This window comes from Lepidochelys kempii, chromosome 7, assembly GCF_965140265.1.
Source record: "Lepidochelys kempii isolate rLepKem1 chromosome 7, rLepKem1.hap2, whole genome shotgun sequence".
Classification (NCBI taxonomy): domain Eukaryota; kingdom Metazoa; phylum Chordata; order Testudines; family Cheloniidae; genus Lepidochelys; species Lepidochelys kempii.
In genome coordinates, this window is record NC_133262.1 from 78,513,991 (window position 1) to 78,522,002 (window position 8,012).

An 8,012-nucleotide genomic window follows, 5' to 3' on the forward strand; every position below is an offset into this window, starting at 1 on the left:
GAGATTCCCCTCAGAGTTTCTTCCACCAGAACAAACAGAAGGCCCCCCAAATACTGCTGGTCTGGGCCTGAGGTCCTCTCAGATCATGGGAGATCCATCAGACATCAAGGTCATCCACTTTGAGTTCCTGTCCCTCCACACAAGCACCAAGAGCCTTTCTGGTAGCACGCCTCAGCAGACCCACAACAGAGTGTTTCACAATCAGAGGAAGACTGTAGAAGAGACCCGGTGTGGCAACACTGTTTAACAGAAATTGTGTTCATCAGTCTGTGAGCTAGAGAGCCAGGAAGATGCTGGATCAGTGTGTGACCAGCAGCCTCAGCAAAGAATCCCTTTTGTATTTACTGCTACTACTGCTCTCTATAGTGAAGGTCATTACACCATTTCGACACCAGCCACCTCCCCACTCCCTTCACCTTTCACCATCAAAGTGGGAAGATCCGTGCAATCAGGCCTAATGAGACGATCAAACTGTCACAAGAAGAAATTTTGCATTCCTGAGCTCTAAGGGTGAAATTCACTGCTTTGCAAAGGGCTAGCACAAAATCAATACATTCTCAGAGCTTAAATATTAAACAAGCTTGAGCTGGCCCTCTGTGCAGGAGTGAATGTCCCCATAACATACCAAAGCTCCACCTATTGGGGCATCATAACACAACAGGGATGTTTACCCAACGGAGTTTCACAAGAAGATATCTGGCACAGATCTTTCGAGTCACTTCTCATAAATAAGGTCTTTTTCCCCACCCCCACCCTCCCAAAAAAATAGGTGCCTAACTTTAAGCTATTAAGCTTAAAGGGTGGAAATTTCAAAAGCACCCGAGTTACTTAGGAGCACAAGTTCCACCAAAGTCAACGGAAGCTGTGTGTGCATAATGACTACAGCATCAGGCTCCAAGGGATCTCTTCTGATCTGGCCCTGTTACATACTCTCTAGACCCTCACCAGCAAGGGAACAGTCTAGAAGCAGAGCAGCTGGAGATACTGAACCCATCCTCCAGTAAATAAAAGAGGCCAAGCCCCTTCTAGATCTCACCCTATCTATTCCTCATCAGGTAAAGGAGCACAGCACTACCAAGAAAGAGTGACATCATAGTAGCTGAATTTCCACGTTTTCACACAGGGAAAATGATATTATACAACTTCTGCGTTAGTCCCTCTGCTTCACATTAGACTCTCCCCTCCAGGTCACTATGTCCACTGCTGGTATCAGAGGGAACTAGCCAAGTCAGGTTTCAGGTTATGCTGATAAGTGACCTCCACTTGTCCTTGGAAGAGGGGTATGGATCCACACTCATACTGCTGGATATCTCCACAACTTCTGATGCCATTCATATTGAAAAGCTACTATCCCACATTAGGGATGTAGCAGGAATTAAAGGGATAGACTAAGATAGCTCCAGTCCTTTTCCTTAGGCCAAATCCAGAATGCTATCATGAGCAACTACTTCTTAGAGCTGTCTCCTATGGGACACTGTAGGGATCCATCCTTTCTTCTACCTTGGTTAACATCCACATGAAGCTGCTAGGGGAGAGTGTAAGATGAAATGGCCTCAAATGTCAGCTATACATGGGTGACAAAACCCTTTACATCAAGCATGTCTTGTATCATTTCCCAGCTCTCCAAATCACTCAAATAGCAGCACCTTGAGAAAGAGTAACTGGGACAGGCTGAAAGGAATAGGTATACACTTCAAAGGGCTTGTCTCCATCATAACAGTGCCCTCTATCATGACCATCTGTCCTCAGATCATCCAGCCAGTCCACTGTCTCCACATTGCTTCAGGATATAGATAGCTGTGGCTACAAAAAAAATACTCTTCCATCATCACTCACCCTGTTGGATTCACAGGTAGTCATAGTGATCCACTATCCATTCATAATCTCCAGGCTGAATCATTGCTCTGTACCTAGAAATGAAAAAACTGACATTCAGAGAGCTCTAATTGGTTCAGAATGCAGCTACTTGTTTAGGCAGAGAAACAGAGCATTGAGAGTATATCACAGCAGTGCACTTCTTCCTTCACTCCACCGCTCCATTAAAGAGGGGCAACTTCGAGGCTTCATTCCTGATCTTCAAGGACCTCTACACGAGCAGCCAAACCTAGCGGAAGAACAGCCTCATTTCCATGCTTATGACTGACTACGCCACTGAATTTAGAACAGCATTCATAAACAACAGTGATGAGCACAATATGCATCCCTAAACAGACAAATCTTTCAATTTTGAACCACGTAAGCAAATGTAATGCCCACATGACTCTAGACAGAATACAGTGAATATAATTGAGAATCATCATTTTCTGGAGTTGGCTTTATTGGTAACTCAGAAAACAAACAACTCTAAGCTTTCTCCCCAAGTTTGGCTGTTCCTACGATTTTCCCTGGTAAACTTGTGTCCCAGACCCTAGTTCAGCCTACCCAGAGCTAGACACTCCAACTGCTGCCCTTTACATCCTGGTGGTAGCTAACAAGAGCCATCTGTTAGTATGACTCAACAGTTATTAAATTGGACCTTCCTGTAGGGTTCAAGAACCTCACATCAGGATGACTTAGCAGAAGAACACTGCATCCTGTGCAGGACCCTAGAGCCCACGTGGGTCATGGATACTGGTGGAACAGTTCTTGCTATAATCTGATATGTGCGTATTGCCCAGGCTATGCCTCTAGGTTGGATTAGATCCTGCCATATTTTTCTAGTCAGATCAGTATTGCTATGGGAAACACTGGCTATATTTAAGAAATAATACATATGAGAATTTCCTAGCAATGACAAGGTGTTGAAAGAATGAGTTTTGCGTCAAGCCCTTACCCCAGCCAGTCAATAACTGCCTGGAAATACCTGACTTAGAAATCATAATTGCTATTCTAAGCTGTAAAATGTAAAAGTGTTTTTTAAAATACACCTTTTAATGTGCTTCAAAGTTAAACACTGACTTGCAAGTTGCCATGGATATAATGTTGTGTTTACAGGCCTAATCTTTCCTGGCAATTAAAGGCCAGAACGGGAACCAAGAGGAGAGCTGGGTTACATTTGGCATTCCATTACATTTAGCAAGCTTTTGATTTCACTAGATTATCTCTGGTAGCAAAGATAATCTCTCATTTGCACTAAACACATCTCTCATCTGCACTAAACACAAAATGCCTGATCCTGCAGCTCTTACTTATGTGAGTAGCCTACTGAGACAAATGACTGATGATTCATGTGCTTAAGGGCTGTAGTATCAGTCCCTGACTTTTCTACACATTTTGCCGTGGCTGACATCAAAAGCATATTTTACAAGAAAGACATGTTTTAGCTCTAGCTGATGTGGAATATGCCCACTCCGCTCAAGAGTACTGAGGTGGAGGTAGGCCTCATTTTTATTGAGAGCAAGTTAAATTCTCCTTAGACAAAGCAAAGTGATCTTAGATCTCAGAGAGTGTTTTAAAAAAAGAGGAAATTTTGTTTGTTGGGAGCCCATTTCTCAAATCCTTATCTCAAATCTCCCATTGTAGTTGCCAAGGTTCATTCATGTCAAAATAATGTGAACTAGCTTTGAAACTGACTGCATTCAAAGAGTAAGGCTAATGAGTAAAAACAAAATCCAGTTGTTAGAAAGACAGATGTTACTTTTTAGAACACCAAATATCTCCTTCAAACTCTAGAGAAGGTCAAATCCAAACCAAACTTTGTCAGTTGGGCCCATCTCTAATTATTTAAAAACTTAGATGAAATTCTGGCCCCACTGAAGACAATGGCAAAACTTCCATTGTCTCCAATGGGACTGAGATTTCAGCCATGCAATATTATAGGAACATGCCCAAAGAAATAGCTTTTGACCACCAATTCCAAACATGTAGCGTTAGCAGAACTATATTACAATAAAATAGATAAACTGAACACAAGGGTAGCTGTTAATGAAAGACATTTTTGTACTCTCAAAATGAGTTTCAGTTACATTGATAAACCTGGGGAAAACTTTGCAATAAAGTGTTCTTTCAAATTCACATTGGATGTTTAGCTATGTCTATATCGCCTCCTGTATAAAGAGTTCAGTATTTGGCCAAGCATCATATACATTTCAGACCGGCTTGACTTCAGCTTTTGAAGTGGATGGTGAACACTACGCCTACTTCCTGCACTGAAAGCTGCAACAGAATTAGAGTCTACTTACAATTAACATACCTTTACTACTTCTGCTGTATTCTGACTTTAGAAAAAAATTCATCTCACTGGGCAAAGGAACCACAGACATTAAGACGGTGTTTCTCCATTCTGTGGGATGTCTTCACACCCCTCCCACACAGTGAAAATGATATGACTCAGACAAAACTGTACTATATTTAGGGGACTGGTATTCTGTGTCTTACGCTGATGTTCACACAAGTACCTCTTACAAAACAGTAAATTTCTAAATCAAGCACTCAGTCAGCCCCTCTGTGCTGGATCTGCCATCAGTACATAGTTATACTAAAGAGGGGCTGAGGAAGTGGTGTTTGGATCATGCTTCTGATTAGGTTTGGGATAGGGCTGAGTTAAAGACTGAATCAGGTCTAAGTTTAAGTTCACCTTCAGACATACCTAGTGAGCTGGTATTGTGATATTTCAGCCCCAAGTGGTAGAAATCTTGCAAGATGAACTGTCCTTGTGAAACTCCCCTCATCTCAGGCCTCTGTCTTCAGTAGGATTGGTCAGGTGAGTAAATGCTGAGCAATGAGAGTAAGGGTAACACTGTCAGGTCCCTACTGTGTCTCTCCAAAGGCAAGAAAAGTAGTCAGATCCTCAATAGGTGCATAGGTGCTGAAACTAGGGGTGCTACCGCACCCCATCTTGAAGTGGTTCCCATCATATACAGGGTTTACAGTTTGGTTCAATGGCTCTTAGCACCCCAGAGCAGGTATAAATCAGTGCAACTCCATAGACTTTTATGACAATTTACACCAGCCGAGGATCAGACCCATTGTATCCAGAGAATTTAACAGTTTTAATAAAGGTTCATACACTTAAGGTGGGGTTTTCAAACGCACTTAGCATTGGCCTAATTCTGCTCTCACTGAAGTCAATACAGTTAGGTAACGTAGAGTGCTTTTGAAAATCCCCCCCTATCAGAGCTCAGTCCTGAATTTTTTGTGCATTGAAAATTTCGATTGACTTAATGGGAGTTTGGGGTATGGCAGTCTATGCAGGATCAAGCCCATGAGGCCAAACTCTTTCCTCATGTAAGCACACAGTGAAATTCCCACTGAAATGTGCAGCAGTTGCATATGTGTATCTGTGGGCTAAAGACGGGCAAAGAAGTAATTAACTACTTATTAGAGTAACCTCTTTTTCCGTTCACCAATTGCCTATGAACAGAGCATGATTTTCTTGAATGCATTTGTTATTTAAAATTGTTTGCTAAATAATCTTCACAAATATAATTAACGACCTGTTTACAAACAGTTCATTGATAACAGAAATTTCAGCTGATTTCAGTAAAAACGTGTAGATCACATGGCCTGTTTCTGATTCCCCAGTTCATGAGCATAACTCTTAGAATCAGGTTTCTGCAAATAATTTTCACAAATATTCTGCCGTATTCACTTAAAATGAGTATATCTGTCTGATGTGTAACATTTTAGCCTTCCAAGGTGTGTCTCTCTGGAAATTATTAGAATAAAGTTCTATGTAGCTAAATGAAAAGTTCCCAAAAATTTTGTTTTACAGGCGTTGCATGTTTTGTTTCAACAGTTTCTGTCAAAATAAAATGTTTCAACATACCTAAATCCATATGTTTCATTCCAGGGTATTGAGCCAAATCAGTATGTTCTATCTGGAGTCAGTCCCACATTCTACCTATGGTGCCATCATGCCTCATGAGAATTGTAGTTCAGGTGTCACATGCCTTTATTTCTTCCTAAGGGTTGGGCTCCCTGGCCAGTCTTCATCTCCCATGATGCACTGTAGCCATGTGACTCCCATAATGCATTACATCGGTTGTTCAGAGGGGAAGCCGCACTGTATCATGGGAAATGGAGCCCAGAGAAGGAGCCTGGCTCGTAGGAGAGAACAAAAGCACGAAGTACCCGCACAGCAACTACCATGAAGCACTGTGGTAGCTCAGGCAGATGCAGTTTAATATCCAGCTAACTCAAAACAAAATATTTCAGTTCAGTTCAACAAACCAAAATGTTTCAATTTGGGTCAAACTAACCTGAAACTAAATATTTTAGATTTTTCTGATGAATAATAATAATAAAAATATTCAGCAAGATTGAAACTTTCCTTTGGAAAATTTTGATTTTGTGGAAACTTACTTACTTACTTTTTTGTAGGAACAGAAAATTCCCAAACAACTCTAGTACATATGACCATTATGACAGAATAATTCAGTGTTCTACCTTTTTGCTATGAATGCAAAAACATGGGTGCAGAAGAAATAGAAAATATATCTTAGTATTACAATGAGTTCTAGAAAGAACGGATGTCACAAAACTTGATAGTTTTCAGTAAACCATCTGCTACAAGCATCTTACTTTTTTAAAAAGCCTATATAATATAGTTAATTTAACAAAATAAATCTGTTGTCCTAACATATTACAGAGAGAGATCAAAATACTGATATGAACTTCACACATATTGCTTAAGCGATCCAGTAGCTTTATGCCTACTTCATAGAACATAACGGAAGGAAACCTAATGTAAAATCATCATATGCAAGCAAATACTTTGCTGATAATTTCATGATTTGCACATGATGGGAAGTGAGAACTAATCATGAGAACTAGAAGAATGCTCTGCTGAGCCAATTGGATGGCACCAAGTCACACTGACATTAGTCAACTGCTACAGCATTTGAGGAGAAGGAAGCAAGACTACTGGGCATCCATTCGTGAGGCTGTAACAGGAATGAGTGGTGTGTACCATTTCCCACTTCTCACTAAAATCATCATCCCACGAAGTAACTCAAGCTCCTATTTTTTGCTCTGGTTACAAGAGAAGTGTGGTTAATATTCTTGTGCATTCTGTGAAAGACAAAGTTCTATAGTTTGCTTGCTTGATCCTCCCTCTTCACAGGGTCAATTAAGAGGAAGAAAAGGAGTGACCAGGAAATGATATTCAGAGAGCTAAAAAGTTTAATAATATAGCATGATCTCACTATCTACCACAGTTTACAGTGGGCAGAGTAACTATGATATTTCTTTCAAGTGAGAAAGATTGCAACAAGAAAACGATCATAAAATATGACCCATATTCATGACAGTGATAGTGAGAAGGGCGGGAAACATCTGAAATGCCATCTATTTAAAGCTGTCTCCTTGTACGTCTCCCTAAATGCCATAAACTACCTTTTTTAACTTGACATAACCATGCAAACCTTTCAATTCTGGATCTCTAGCTGCCTATTTAGACACCAAATTAGAAACCATCTGATTTTCTATTTGCTGAGCATCCATAGCTCCCACTGAATTCATTAGGGGGGAGATTTCCAGACCTAACTGTAAGTTAAGTGCCTAGTTCCCATTAAGAGCCTGTTAGCCCTACCCACATAGCAGGATAACAAAGTGGAAGGGAGAATGCTAATGGAGGACCACTACTTTTTCCATGAACAGAGGATATCCTCCATAGTTTGAGCCTCTGAGGCCACCTTCTCCATGAAAGACTCCTCCCCCAATTTTCATACAAATAGCAGCACCCCAAAATTTGAAACAGAGACATTCTTGCAAAAAATAATTCTCTATACTATTGCCACCCTTTCACCCACCTGCACATATGCTTGGCCAGATTCATTGAAGCTGGTGAGGTAAAGTGAGAATCCGGCTCAAAGAGCAGATCTCTTCAACCCAAAATACCGCTCCCATGAAGAACAGTTCCCTGCCAATTCTGAGACCCTAAATGAAATCAATGGAGTTATGACACATCTTATATCAACCAAGGATCTACACCTCTGAGTTCTCCCAGAAAGAGAAGTTCCATTTGTTTAAAGAACCAAATTTTACACACCCCCAAAAATAGTTTCCCTATATCTGACAGAAAAGTATCTCCC

General features: G+C 40.8%; 1 long non-coding RNA gene across 1 annotated transcript; it reads right to left on the minus strand.

The window, feature by feature from the left end:
* Window positions 1–1,875: 1,875 nt before the first annotated feature.
* LOC140914780 (uncharacterized) lies at window positions 1,876–7,801 on the minus strand. Its single transcript, XR_012159990.1, has 3 exons — window positions 7,731–7,801; window positions 4,568–4,692; window positions 1,876–1,910 (listed from the first exon to the last, which is right to left on the minus strand). It is a non-coding gene; the product is annotated as an uncharacterized lncRNA (long non-coding RNA).
* Window positions 7,802–8,012: the final 211 nt, after the last annotated feature.